The following is a 14,908-nucleotide window of genomic DNA, read 5'->3' on the forward strand; positions in this document are numbered from 1 at the left end:
CTCAGATTTTAGGTAACTACAGTTTGGCGACCACAATGGGAATTTGTTCACTCAGTTACATATATAAATTATGGTCTCTTAGGAAGGAAGACGATTCCACCAAAACATAAAAACATTCCATTGATTCAGTTTCTGTAAATCCATTACAAGTTTAGCCGAGAGAGTTATCCCTACCAGCACTTTTTCTCTCTTTTGAGTTTGACCTTAGTAAATTGGTTAGTGCGTCCCAAATCACATGGATCTCTTCCTGCATAACAAAACTCCCTAGTAACCTATTTTCATAAAAATCTATTATTAATCCTTGAAAACGTTGGATACGGACTAAGGAGAACTCCCGGGGACTCAACATAATCTTGCAAAATCTCAGATCGACATCCAAACTTATCTGAAAACTCCTTTAGAGTTACCAATAGGTATAGATCCAACAAATCTAGATCGAGTACACATTTCCTAAAGAATGAGTACTAGAACTGCTGAGAATAACACTGACGGGATCTTGCTTGCAATCGACCTCACGGGAGAAGATAAAGCTCATTACGAATGCGAAAGAGCAAAGAAGCAATCATCCGTACGAACTTATCACTCTCAAGGACCTCAAGGACCAGATGACGCTCTAAACTTGGAGATTCTGACGAATATTTTCTCCAAAATTCGTTTAGGTCAAGGGCCATCAACCTGATCACAGGGGACTCGGGAAGTTTACTTCACTTTACTATTTTACTTGTAACTCTTTCATTCTGTATCAGATGACCTAGTTCTTTTTCTGTCGTATTTGTCTTTTCGTCGTTTATAGGATAAACTTACCAAAAACTTGGAAAGGTTCCAAAAAATTCGTGACCTAGACAAAAGCTTTGCAGAGCCACATAAGGTCATAAATCGCCAGCCGAGATGCATCTTGTCGTTTTCGTGTTTCAGAGGATCATGACCAGAACGAGAAAAAGTATAAGATCAGACTAGCTTCCAAGACATTGTTCGGCCAAAGCATACTTATCTGAAGATTCAAGGCTGTCGGTCGATATTATCTCAACACCCGTCCCTTCAGAAAGAAAGGGAATCCTAGCGATTGTACGACTAAGTCTCGACGAGCCTCCATCTCGGATACACCAACAATTATCCAATATCATTTTCCTATGGAACCTAAGTTCACCCAAGAAGGAGAAGGAGAATATCTTCGCACCTGAACCTACCAAGGGAAAAGAAATTTGAAGTGCCAACAATTCAGATAAAACTCCGTTACTCGACATAGAACTACATCCATCTACCGTCACTGAAGTAAAATAAGAGAAGGATCCGAGACCATAGCTTCAAGATACACGTTACTCATTCAGGCGCATACTAGCCGTTCCCTCAGTCGAAGTCTCTTATGTCGAGAAAATCCAATTGATAGGTCATTCCATGAGTCAGGCTAAGACGCGATGAGCGAAGGACAAGATATGACGATCACATACAATTTCCTCACATCAAAAAAGCGACTTCTCCACGTGAAGAATTTCCTAGCAGATTCCCAGAGAACTCTTCCATCAATAAAATAAACAAAAATCGATTGCGAAGTTGGATCTGAATGTATCTATTACCCTAATTGTACCACAAGGCATATACTACTCTCAAGTTCGGTTGAGCATCCTTCCTAAAAAAGAGTAAATCTCAACGGGTAATTTTACTACAGAAGTTCACATGAATTCCTGTCAAGGCACCTTATAGAGGCGGAACGACAACTTCATCTTGTCTACAAAGACACATGCGGCAATATCTCGACATGGCTCTCCAAAGATGTCTCCAGCCTACAGATTATCGCTTGCCCGCCTTGAATACTCAATCTCGTATTCTACAAGGGTCTTACTTCGTTTTCCAAACGTCCCGAGTCAATGGGAATCCCTAGTCTTATAAGAAACTTGGGACTGACAAATAACATCATATATCTATGTGATTAACAAGAGGTGACCCAAACATCCAGTTTTCAGATAACAGAGTTTTGAAACAATCAACGCAAGAGTCTCTAAAGATAGGGACACATCAAAACCATTCAAATCCTCAAACCCACATTACAACATGTTATTACTTGGGACTATGAAAATAAAGATCGGACTTTAAAATCGTGAAGGGGACTTATCTCGATAAATATCGCATCTCTCTCTCTGGTCTCGTCGAATTCTACTCCGTCAGCATCTGTACTCAGCAATTGCAACCATGTCCCGGATCCTGACTGAAGATAAGATATTTTAGGGTTTTATACGCGTGCACCAGAACTATATAAAGTAGAAGAAGCATTCAAATTATCCCTCAATAATAAACGCATGCGAGAGCAAACTAGGGTTTACAATCGGTTTGAAGAGGAGTCTATAGTTTCCACTCTACTCAGACGTGACTCATAATTTAGTCACATAACTCGACGAACTAAGACAAATGGGTAGAGAATTCGACAACATTCCCTTGACGAAAAGTATTCGTCTACATCTCTCTTACCCCGTGTTAAAATACCATGATGTTTCAAAATACGATCCGAGAGATATCATTAAAACACTGGAATATATTGTTTCTGATAAGACACTGAAATAGCCATCAGACAAACACCAGGCCTATCTACAATACAACTTCATTGAATTAATCCACGATAAATTAATAATTTCGCTAAAATAATATTTTTTGCCAATCCCAACTTGGTCTAGTGTGCTAAATTAATAACACCACTAAATTTATAAGGTAATAAAATTTTATGTTTCCAATAGGGTCCAGCTAATATATAAATTAATAATCAGAATAATAATGCTACACTATGGTGTCTCATTTGAATATGAATTCAAAGTTGTTTGTTTCCTGTTCACAATTGTATAACATTGGCAAACATAAAATGACATGAGACTATAGGGAAGGATGGTGGGTTGGCTCTTTTGTAGAAAGATGGATTAGGTGTCAAAATTTTGCATACATCCAGTGATATGATGCATTTAACCATTTGTTCTCAATTACAAGAAAAAAGATGGATGCTTTCTTGCTTGTATGGTTATCATCACAAAAAAGAAAGGGAAGAGCAATGGAAATTCATTCAGAAACTTGGAGAAAATCTTTCAACCCCTTGGGTCATTTTGAGAAATCTCAACATTACCCTACACACTTTTCAAAATCAAAGTTTCAGCACCAATTCTTCTCCTTCTTATAGAATTTTTCATGACACCATAGATCACCATAGTCTAAGAGGTATTCCTTTCATTGTCTCTCCATTCACCTAGTCAAATCAAAGAAACTTAAAGAAGAATGTCAGAACCAGAATTGACATAGCCCTGGCAAATAATAACTGGATCATTACCTATCCCAATTCAGTTATAAATATCCTCCCCTCACATGAATATGACCATGCCCCTATACTTCTACACACTCAATCAACACCCAAGCAAAACCAAAGAGTTCAAAGATTATATTAAGTCTGGATCTCACATTCCACCTGCAAAGAAGTGATTGAAGAAACTTGGAATAGTAATGAGAACAACAACATGAATGTTACAGAAAAACTATATGCAACAACAAAAGCTCTGGGAAATTGGAGTCACCATGTTTTTGGTCATGTCAACACAGAAATTAAAAAGATTCAGAACAAATTCAAGATAAAAATAAAGTAACCAAGATATTGATACAATCAAAGTTCTGGAAACAGAGTTAAATTCTTTGTATGATAAGAAAAGCAGCAATTCAATATCAACAAGAAAGAGAAAATCTAATAAAGAAAGAAGACAAAAATAATAAGTTCTTTCACTCTAAAGAAAATTACAGAAGGAAAAGGAATCATATAGATATTTTGATGAATGAAGATGGGAAATAGATGTCAACCAAGGAGGAAATTACTTCTTTGCTACAGAACACTTCAGCAATATCTATACTTCTTCAATTCACAATATAGATTTAGAGATCATTCAGCTCATAAGTCCTTGTGTAACTGAAGAAGAAAATCACAAGCTAACTCAAGTTCCAACTGAAGAAAAAGTCAAAGAAGCAATGTTCAGTATCAATGCTTGGGCTACACCAGGACCAGATGGATATCAAGCAGGATCTTATTGACACACTTGGAGCATAATGGGATTGGAGGTAACAAACATGATACAAGATTTTTCACTCATGGTCATTTTCCTAGCAAGATAAATGAAACCTTCCAAATTCTTATTCAAATAAAAAGAAAAAATTGTGATCAAACCAAATGAGCAGAGACCTATAAGCTTTTATGCAATATTACTTATAATATCATCACAAAGATTCTAGCAGTCAGACTAAAACCCATACTGCACAAGATCATATCCTCATGACAGGCAGCTTGCGTTCCAGGTAGAAATATATATGATAATGTTATTATTGCTCATAAGATGATGCACTATATGAAGACTACTAAGGCATATCAGGGAGTTGTGGGCATCCAGCTGGACATGGCCAAAGCTTTTGACTGAATAGATTGGGATTTCTTGCAAGAAATTATGAGTCATTTGGTTTCTCACAAAAGTGGTGTCATATAATTCATCATTGTATAAGCATAACTAGAATCTTTATTCTTGTTAATGGTTCACCGATGAAATTATTTTATCCATCAAGAGGGCTCATGCAAGGTGATTCAATATCTCCATATTTGTTTATTCTTTGGATGGAAGGATTCAGTAGATTGTTTACAAATACTGCTAATGAAAAAATTATTGAACAAGTCATTCCAGCAAAAATGGGACCAACAATATCTCAGTTGTTGTTTGCAGATGACTGTATTCTGTTCACTAAATCCACTGGAAGATCCATCAACAACTTAAAGGATATAATTCAAAATATTACTTCTTCTTCTGGCCAGATGGTGAATCTGGAAAAATCCGGTGTTTTCTTCAGCAAAAATCTAAGTAAAGAGGCTTGTGAGGAAATCATTGAAATACTTCAAATGAAAAAAATGGATGAAAAATAAAAGCACCTGGGAACTATTATGCAAGATCCTAGAAGTGAAGACAAGTTTTTTGATTCTGCGGTGGACAAAATGGGAAACAAATTACATACATGGAAAGGTAAACTTACTTCTCAAGCTGGCAGAACTACACAAATTCAATCCTCTCTCATCTCCACTGCAAACTATCAAATGAGACTATTTGAAGTTCCAGATAAACTATCACAAGAATGGAAAGAATACAAAGAAACTACTTTTGGAGTAAAAAGAATGCAAAGGGAGGAAACATTATTTCTTGTAAGAAAGTTAACAGACCAAAAAGATATGGAGGAATGGGCATCAAGAACTTAAAAAGTGGTTAACCTCACTCTTTTAGCTAAACTGGCATAGAGACAGTTGCATGAACAACATGCTATGGTACAAAATTTTGGAGGCTAGATACTTCAAGGGAAACGGTTTATTGGTTGATGATACTTCTAAGAAAAGAGGCTCATGGATCTGGCAAAACATTAAAATATGTGGATATACATATGGGAGATTAGATATGATTCATCGGTTATTGCTCACAAACACAGGAGGTTTACAAAAGAAAAAGATACAAGATCGTCTCATATTCCTCAAGTCAATATAAATATAAAAGTTTCAGAGCTCATTGAAGAGGACACAAAAAGTTGGAATATAAACAAGCTGCAAGAACAATTCACAAATGATCAGATGCAAAAAAAAAAAAATCACATCAGAATTCCTAACAATGAAAGAGATAAGTTACGATGACCATTAACTAATTGTGTAAAATTCACATCAAATTCTCTTTATAGAGAAATAATGAAGACTCATAATCAAAATCAACATCAACAAAATAATCCTCTGCAAGAATCTCAATGGCTAAAGTTGTGGCATCTGGAAGTTCCTTATAAATTCAACAATTCTTATGGAAATAATGTCATGATATTCTTCTAGTTAATATGAATGTTAGTAGATACAAGAAATAAGTGAATAACCTTTGTTTTTTTTGCGATGAAGAAGAAGAAACAAACACTCATCTCCTATGCAGATGCAACTTCTCACATACAATGTGATTTGGCATATCAACAACTCTTCATCATTCTAAGAACATGCAAACTTCTACCAAGGATTGGATTATTTCCTGGTTTGCTGACAACAACTCCCTAGAAGCTACTAACATCAATCTTGCTTATCTAGCAGCTTGCACTTTATGAAATTTATGAAAAGCTAGACGTGAAAAAGTGCATGAAAACAAGTCATACCATCCTAGGAACATAGTGCATAAAATAATTTCTTATATAAATAGCATGAACATAAACAATTCAGATGATCAAAATAGAAGCTAGGATGGAATCTGCATTAATCATCAAGAGGGATGAAAAACGCCCCTTGAAAATTGTATAAAAATAAGCATTGATGCTTCTTTCATATATAGATATATATTTTGCTTCAACGATGCTTCTTTCATATCTCATAACACTAATGCTGGTTTTGCTCTAATTGCTCGTGATTCTACAGGGAGTTTCATGGCAGCAATGACCTACTCAACAAGAGCCAGATATGTGAACCAAGCAGGAGCTTTGGTGCTGCTTAGAGCTATCCACTGTATCAAAGAAATGCAGTTCCAGAAAGTCATCATAAAAGGGGATAATATGTCAGTTATTAGTAGTTGCAATGATAGCGTTGAAGGTTTTAAGTGGGAAGATCATAATATTATATTAGAATGTCAAGAAATCCTTCAAAATTTAGAGTTTGCTCAAGTCACTTTTCAAAAAAGGTTTTGTTATAATGCAGTCGATAAAGCTTGCAAAGCTGGCTAAGACTAGTAGTAGGTCTCAGATTTGGTTAAAAGACCCTCCAAATGTAATTGCTAGTATCCTAGTTTCAGAAAGCAAGAATTAGGTTTGTTTTCTAGTCTCTACCTTTATTAAGTTGAGTGTTCGTGCTTTGTAGTTTCTTATTTCAACAGAACATCCTCCTTCTTTGCTCAGAAATATATATGTACTTTTAGGGAAAGATATTGATATAAGTGTTACATAATAATAGACATAACTACTTGGACATTTTCAATTCACACAACAATCGAATGTACATGATAAAATAACAAGATAATCAAAAGATTAAGTAAAATAAACTTAGTCAAATCTAGAGATTTCAAAAAAAAGTACTACAAGATAATCAAAATAAAGTAAAGTAAACTCAGCCAAATTAACGTATCTCGCAAAAATTTGAATTCCATTGGTAACATAAACTTCAAATGTGTCTTTTAAGATTTCAATAAAAATATCTAAACTCAAAATAAAAATTCAATTACTAATTATTCCCAATTTTACGCTTATACATGATTTTTTTTTTCGATCAAAAACGGGAGAAAAACTTTAGAAACACTAAAAACGGGAGAAAACTGAAACAAAAATGGATTGGATAAATACAAGACATGATGTCGCTTCCCGGGACTTCACCAAAAAATATCTTTTATTTGATCATTTCCGATGGGAAAGGGGGCCACAACTAGTCCCACCCGTTTGTTCCGCATCTAGCCGGAACCGTAAAACCTACCCACGAACTTCCTAAAAACACAAGTCAACAAGAACAAAATTTAAAATTTTGAGAAGAAGCGGAAAGTGAACTTCTTTTCCACTGGAATCCATTTCCCTACCCAGAAAGTAGTTCCCTTCCCATATCCATTCCCGGCCAAATTATAATTTTTCTACCGGGCATATAACTTTACGATCGGGACACTTCCGTAGGAAACTCTCCTAATTGCTCCCCACTCCTGTGTCATTTAGAAAGTCAATGTATCGGCCAATTGAGCTGGTCCACGATTCAATTGACTTACGAGTAGTCAATGATTGAGACCTCTTTCCTCTCCCATTTTGACGACACTTCCAAGTTCCAAGTATTCTATGTTTTTCCTTCTGTCTTCACCCTGAAATCCGGCGATGGACACTTCGTTAGATTCCATAGCTCTTTATTAGTCTTAAGAACAAGAAGAAAAAGATCTGCAGCTAAATCACTGGAAATGCCTTCTTCTTTGGTCTGATAGTCGGGATTTCCGCGGGTATTGGTCTCATTGCAGCTTTTGTTCGTTATGAGAAATCCCGATCCAAGCATCGCTCTCATTTGGTAAAATCACGTATTATCTTCTATTTTTTGTTTGAATCCGTTCCGTTTTTATAGTAATCAAGGTTCTAAATAATCATCTCTTTTGTTGTGTTTATAGGCTACGATTGTGGCGTCTTTTGCAAGATTGACAGTAAATGATGCAAAGAAGATTCTTCCTGATGACTTTTATCCTTCATGGGTTGTCTTCTCACACAGGCAGAAGTTGAGTTCTTATTCCTTATTTTATATTTTTTTAACACTTAAGATTTCAAATGTCAACTTGGTCAGATATGGTGTTTTTCTATATTCCATTCTGTAGAGATTTGGCACAAGACTGAGCCAAAACATAAAGTACCTGAGTTACCTTTTATGAAAATGTATGAAAATTTGAGTTCTGAGGTTTTTTTTTCCATATTGTGCAGTTGAATTGGCTTAACCTTCACCTTACAAAGATTTGGCCGTATGTTAATGAGGTAATTGAGGATTGTTTTCTTGAATGATATGTTTGAATGGATAGGAATTGTGACAAGAAGTAATTTTTGCTATTCTCTTTATGTTACAGGCCGCGTCCGAGCTCATAAGAAATAACGTTGAGCCGGTTCTCGAACAATATAGACCTGTCATCTTGTCCTCTCTGAAATTTTCCAGGTTTACTCTTGGTACTGTTGCTCCTCAGCTTACAGGTTTGTTTGACTTCTTCATATCTATCACACAACTAGTAAATATTTGCAGCTTTTCAGGAACTTTGAAGTTTATTTTCTGATTGGTTTCACTTAAAGAATTCCAATGCTCATTTATTTTTTGTGCAATGATTGAATCATAATTCAGTTTGCTTATCCAATTTTAACTTTTTTCTGGTCTAGTATGCACTAGTTGTGTTAAAAACAAACAAAGAAAAACATTTTTGCCTTTTCAGCATAGGGTATCTGTCTTTTGTTCCACCCGCAACTTATAAGGTCTCACTACTCCAATGGATTCACTACCATATCCATGTCACCACCACAGAGCCATTTTGTGGCAATTATTTTATAATTCTTGTTTAATGTGTATTACCACTAGTGCAATGCTGAAAATAGGTGATTGAATCTGATGGTTTTGTATCAGAATCAACCAAGCCCAGCCGATTTTTTCTTTTTTAGTGTCAATGCTACCAAAGCAGCTGACAGGGATGGTTATATGTAACCTGTTGTGAAGATACCAAATTAGTTATCTTCATGAACCAGCAATGAGCTCAATAGCTTCTGTCAGTCCTTTTGGGATTTTGGCATCATCTGTATATGTGACAGGAACCCAGAATTGGCTCTCTTGGCAACTCTTTTGACAACTATGCAAGCAAATTGCTATATATTGCCAGTTAATCCTATTTAGTGCAGTCAATCAATGGCCACTGTGCCACCGGCCTTGATGTACCAAGCTGTCAGCTAACCCTGTAGAGGTGCATCTGCTGGTCACGGAATTGTAATACAAATTTAATTCGGTATACCTAGATTTCTTGAGGCCTAATGTACGGTTATAAGCATTATGTCACATTTCTTCGAGTGGCTATTGAATTTTAATTAGAAGTCTGATAACTTAAGTTAAAACCATATAACTGAGGTTATGAGCAGTAAGTTATCACTTGCATGATGCCTTCTGTACATATTTGTAAATGCCATACTGCTTAATAAGAAGCATATCTCACTTTTTGTTCTTTTCTGATTCTAATTCAGATGGCCCACGTGTTCTTTTCAACAAAAAAAACATGTTGAGAATTGAGATAGTTGATGATTAATTTCCCTGGGTTAGTTTGGATCAAGCTTGGTTCTGAATCCAACCCTCTTGACATAGTTAATCTGGGTACTTGTAAACCACTAGTGTCAGTTTTACATAATTGCAAAAGTGGTTGCCAGGCCAGATAATGAGAATGAGATTGTTCCTAACTTCTTGTTGCGATCTTGTTACAATATTACTAATGGGAAACACTGTACTAGCTGATTTGAGGATTAATGTAGTTAGACCTCCAGCTCTTGGTATAGTTCTTGAGCTTGTCGTATAGCTCTGCTAGTTTTGCTTTGATTAGCTCCCTTTCTACCTTTTAGCTCTCAGCTGAACCTTCACTACTTCAGCTCTTCCAAGTGGATGGTGAGCTATTCCGCTCGTGACCTCCTGGTCGATATTTTGGTACCTACGACTATAATACTACGCGTTTATTCATGTAATTTCAAGGCTAATGTGACAATTCACACCCCCCCCCCCCCCCCCCCCCCCCCCCCCCATGATGTGTTTGCAGTAAACCAGTTCGTCTGCCACTTATTCTGTAAACTTACTGCTACTGGTTTGATTTTTTTATTTGGTGAAATTGATCAAGAAACTGATGTGAGTTCATCATCGTTGTTAGGAGTTTCTATCGTTGAAGATGGATCAGAAAGCATCACTATGGATTTGGAGTTGCAGTGGGATGGAAATCCGAGCATCATTCTTGATATTAAGACTAAACTTGGTATTGCTCTGCCTGTGCAGGTAATATTTGGTAATCCATTTAGGTTATTTAGTATATTTTCAATCTTATAAACTGCATGTTCTTTTGTGAAATGAACAAGAGCACCTGCATGTATTACAAGTGCATATTGCCACTGAAGTAGTTCTGCTCACTTTCAGGATTGGTGAGTATCAACAGTGGCAATAAGTAAAAGGAAAACAATGGCCTGATTAATCATTCTTGGTTGCTGTTTTCAATAACATTATATATCAACAATTTTTGCCCCAACAGAAATATATAGAGAAGTTGGAAGTTACCACACAGACCTCTCAAAGTCATGTTGTTAGGCAGAAATTGGAAAAACCGAAAAAGAAATTCAAAAACATCTGAATTTTCTTACTTCCTTTTTTCTTTTTGTTTCTAAGTGAACTTCTTGGTGTTATTGTTCAATCTAGGTCAAAGATATTGGTTTTACTGGGGTTTTTAGGTTGATGTTTAAGCCTCTAGTCGAGGAATTTCCCTGTTTTGGAGCTGTTTCTTATTCTTTAAGAGAAAAGGTGTGGTATTGTTCTCCATGAGCTACTACTTCAATTGAGATTCATTCTAAAGCTTTTGAACCTATTAAAAGCGGTAGTTCACAAACATCCCACATGATATGACTATATCCAGATTTTAATTGGCAGCAAAAGCTGGATTTTACACTTAAAGTTGTTGGAGGTGATATATCATCAATTCCTGGAGTTTCTGATGCAATTGAGGTTTGTGCTTTCTTTTATTGCTTTTTCTTATTTATCTGGAAGTGTTCTTAATAATAAATCGTTCTTTGTATAGTAAATGCCTAAATATACATTTGTCCCTTTCTACTCCAGCACTCCTATTTCATCCCTAGTATAACTTTGATCAAAGTTATTAATTGAAAATGACATTTACTATACAAAGAAGCATGTTTATTGTGTAGAGCAAGGGAACCCTGGGTATCATACAGTAGAGGTGTGATGTGCTTTTCTATAACTCATGTCTATGCATGCTTAATCAGTGTTGTGGGAGGTTACAAATCATGAATTTGTCATATTTTTTGTAGGAAACAATTCGCGATGCCATCGAAGATTCTTTAACATGGCCAGTTAGAAAAGTTGTTCCAATTATACCTGGGGATTACAGGTGCGTTTTTTATAAGTACAAGAAGGCAAATGCAGATTCTCATTTGCTAGAACAAAAGAATAGTTTTCATTCCACATGCAGATACAATTTACCGATATAAGACTTGGATTGTGGTCTAAAATCTTGTAATTCATCACATATCCAGCTTTTTGAAGTACCAGTAGGATACATTGACAACTATTTTATTGAATTCAGAAAAGTTGGATGGTTTCTGCTTGTAAAGCAGTTCAATCTGATGTATTCGGATATTTTGAAGTGTTTCGAACCTCGGTCTAACTACCTCTCCTGAGTTGTGATCAGATTACATAGACTTTGACATTTTTGAGTGGGACCACATTGCATATTGGAAGCTAGCGAAATAGGTCATATGCACATACGTTAGGCTTGTAAGAAGTTGTGTAGGCTTGCCAACTAGCTGTGTGGAGGTTACTATTTTAAAAACTCGAAAAGCGTCATGTCTTCTGTTTGTCATGCCAGCTTCCCTTAACTGCAGTTGTGTTGTTCATTAGTGACCTTGAGTTGCAACCAGTTGGAACTTTAGAAGTGAAACTTATACAAGCCAAGGAACTCACAAATAAGGATGTCATTGGAAAATCTGATCCATTTGCTGTGTTATACATACGTCCATTACGTAACAGAATGAAAACAAGCAAAACAATTGTAGGTGAACATTTTCTTTTCTTTCTAGACTCTACTCATTCTTTCTACCGACTACTATTAATTTAGTATTTTTTCTTTCAGAAAAACCAGTTAAATCCTGTATGGAATGAACATTATGAGTTTATAGTTGAAGATGAAACTACTCAGAACTTAGTAGTAAAGGTTTTTGATGATGACGGAATTCGGGCAGCTGAGCTTATAGGATGCGTTTGCTTGAAGCTGAAGGACCTTGAGCCAGATAAAGTGAAGGATATATGGTTGAAATTGGTGAAGGATTTGGATGTCCAGAGAGATAAGAAGAATCGGGGTCAGGTAAGAACATAACCTGTACTGCAGTCATTTAATTGCGATTTTGTATTGAAAAGTATTTGCCGAGAAAACGTATTCGCTACCTCTGAGACCTCACACTCATCCTATAAGAGAATGTGTGTCCTCTCTTTTCTAAAAACATAAGTTAGAAGACAGTAACAGAGTCCATGAATACGAAGTTTCATTTTTGGTCAATTGATAAGCACTGCATCCCCTTATCTAAAAACACATGAGCAGGCACTTTATTGACCGTCTGACATCAAATTGCATCTTACAGCTAAATTTTTATGTCTATATTGATGTTTGTTGGACTACCCTCATTCTATTTTTTAAATCTTTATTGTAACTTATGCAAGGTCTTAGAATATAGTTTTGTTTGTAGTCTTCACTTATTATCACAAGTATGTTGCACTGGCAATATTCAGTACAGGAGTTCGCTTTTACAGAAACCCTTGGGGACAATTTACCCTGATGTCATTTGTTTAGGGTAGGCAACTTCCGAGGTCACCTGGTAAGTTTCCAGTAATCAGTGGAAAGAGAAAAGCCATCGGTTTTTAAAATTGGATATAGAGTCAATCTATATAATAACAATAACCTAACTAAACTTCTTGCACTAGGTGCACCTAGAGCTTCTGTACTGTTCGTTTGGCACAGGAAAAGAGTCTGTTAACCCTTTTGCCTCCAAATATTCCATGACCTCCTTGGAGAGGGCTCTCAGTAGTAGAGTGGATGGTAGGATGGATCTTGATACTGGGAAAACCGGAATAAAAAGAAGGGAAGTCATTGTTAGAGGAGTGTTATCTGTGACAGTGATATCTGCTGTTGATTTGCCGATTGCTGATTTAATGGGATTGGCTGACCCCTACGTTGTGCTACAAATGAAAAAATGTCAAACGAGAAGCAAAACGCGGGTAAGTTCTATTTTGTTATTTTCTTCTTTACCTTTTCCTTCTCTTTCAGAATAGGACATCATGTATCTCATATTTGCAGTACTATCTCATGTTGCTACCTTATTTAGAGATCCTCTGGGACATTGTATTACCGTTCTAACTTCAAAACTGTGTGCATTCCCAGGTCATAAATAACTGCCTAAATCCAGTTTGGAATCAGACTTTCGACTTTGTCGTGGAGGATGGTTTGCATGATATGTTACAGATGGACATTTATGATCATGATTTATTTGGGAAGGTAAACATTTATTACGATTTTCTTTTTTTTTTTTGTTTCTCTATAGGTACTATCAGGTATTACTAGTCATGTCCTCGGTTTAACCAGAAGTGAGATATCCTGAACCTGATTTACAGTTTTAGTAATGTGTCTGATTAATGGGAAATAATTCAATAAGATAAATGACAAACTCCCTTTAACATGTTAAAACACCATGACAGCAAAATGTTGGAATCTGCTATAAAGAATTGTACAATTATTAACTTTGAACACTCTTACCAAATCTTCAGACTTAATGATGTAGGAGTTCTCTAAGCCTTGGTTTTCTGGGTTCACAAACTAGCAGCTTTCTGAGATTATACCTCCTGTGGTGACAGTCTTCTTTGAATCTCTTCAGGATTATATGGGCAGATGCATCTTGACTCTCACCAGAGTCACCAGAGTCATCTTTTCATGTAGAAGGAACAAAATGTGGAAAGTTGAATTTGCATCTTAAGTGGACTGCACAACCTGTATACCGAAAAGCGCCATCATGCCCAACTCTATACAATATCAAAAGCAAGCCCAAATAGCAAAAAAGGAATGAGAAAATTAGGGGGAGACCCCCCCCCCCCCCCCCCCAAAAAAAAAAAAGTTCTCATCGTCAGCCCCCCAATTAATTAGGTAACACCCATAATTATTTCCGTGACACCCATAATTATATGAAATTATTAAAAATGTATGCATGACGGATTATGCATCCGCATGACAGGTAATGCATCATGGGTATAATTGGCAATACAACTTGGATATAACATATCTAAAAATCCGCGCCTTGGAATTTTACAAATTTTATATCGTTGGAATTTTTTTTAAGAGAGTTACGCAACTAGTAGAAACAAGAATATCAAATTTTTGTTTTTTTACGAAAAAAATCAGAGGTGATCATCATTTTAGGAAAAATTTTCGAAAACTTGATGCATAACCATTATGCAGCCACCAAAAAAGATGCATAACACATTCTGCAGACGCATAACCAATTATGCAATCATTTTCTCCACTGCATAACAAATTATCCATTTGGATAACAAAGTTATGCATCTATAACAAGTTATGTAACCATTGTTTTGGTTGATTTTAGTGCGTACATAAAAAAAAATGAT

General features: G+C 36.0%; 1 pseudogene; it reads left to right on the plus strand.

Moving 5' to 3' along the window:
* Nucleotides 1-4,693: 4,693 nt before the first annotated feature.
* Nucleotides 4,694-14,382, plus strand: LOC113351730 (annotated as a pseudogene).
* Nucleotides 14,383-14,908: the final 526 nt, after the last annotated feature.

This window comes from Papaver somniferum, chromosome 2 (genome assembly GCF_003573695.1).
Source record: "Papaver somniferum cultivar HN1 chromosome 2, ASM357369v1, whole genome shotgun sequence".
NCBI classification, from domain to species: Eukaryota; Viridiplantae; Streptophyta; class Magnoliopsida; order Ranunculales; family Papaveraceae; genus Papaver; species Papaver somniferum.